Raw genomic sequence first — 382 nt, 5'->3', positions numbered from 1 at the left:
TGCATGGTGTTCAGTAAAGTAATGACTATTTCATATGTGAGGAAACTGAAGCACTGATGCTTCAATAATTGGGCCATTTTGATAGGTTGTGTTTGCAAACAAAGGGAATCAAGTTACTTCCTGATAGATGTGTTAGGTAGAAAATTGTGTGTGGTGTTTTGCAATTTTTTTTTCATGAAATAGAAAACTGTCTGAGAATAGGTTTTGGTTTGGTATGGTCTTGCATATTTTGTGTGGGATCATAATGTTTGAGTGACGTGTTCAAAAAAGAAAAGATTTAGTGTGTAAACAGAAGTGTGCAAACAGAAGTGTGCACTTCTTACAAACAGTGTGTTTGTAAGAAGTGAGAACATGCACAACACTGGTCTCGTCTCTAACTCTG

The sequence above is a fragment of the Sardina pilchardus genome, chromosome 4, assembly GCF_963854185.1.
Source record: "Sardina pilchardus chromosome 4, fSarPil1.1, whole genome shotgun sequence".
NCBI classification, from domain to species: Eukaryota; Metazoa; Chordata; class Actinopteri; order Clupeiformes; family Clupeidae; genus Sardina; species Sardina pilchardus.
This window is presented reverse-complemented; position numbering follows the sequence as displayed.